The sequence below is a fragment of the Papilio polytes genome, unplaced genomic scaffold (genome assembly GCF_000836215.1).
Source record: "Papilio polytes unplaced genomic scaffold, Ppol_1.0 DF824213.1, whole genome shotgun sequence".
Lineage (NCBI taxonomy): Eukaryota > Metazoa > Arthropoda > Insecta > Lepidoptera > Papilionidae > Papilio > Papilio polytes.
In genome coordinates this window covers 305,434-305,748 of record NW_013524991.1, presented here as the reverse complement: position 1 = coordinate 305,748, position 315 = coordinate 305,434, and positions in this window count along the sequence as shown.

Below are 315 nucleotides of genomic sequence, written 5' to 3'. Positions count from 1 at the left end.
GCACGGTGAGAAGAAGAAGATGCGGAAGGCGGAGGACCGCAATCTGTGGAGGGTATTGGGAAAGGCCTATGCCCAACAGTGGGTAGATAAAGGCTGTTGATGGTGATGATGATGTTGATATATCTAATAAAAATATTAGATTTTAAGCAATTTTGCCTGTATTTGCTACTCAAAATTAATTTAAAAAAATGAACTATATAAATAATTTAATTTTTATCTATGTATGAGATTATTTAAAAACTCCTATAAAGCGTTTAATCTAAAGATTTTTAAAAACACTTTTAATTTAAAGTGCGTAATATTTTTAATACTTTG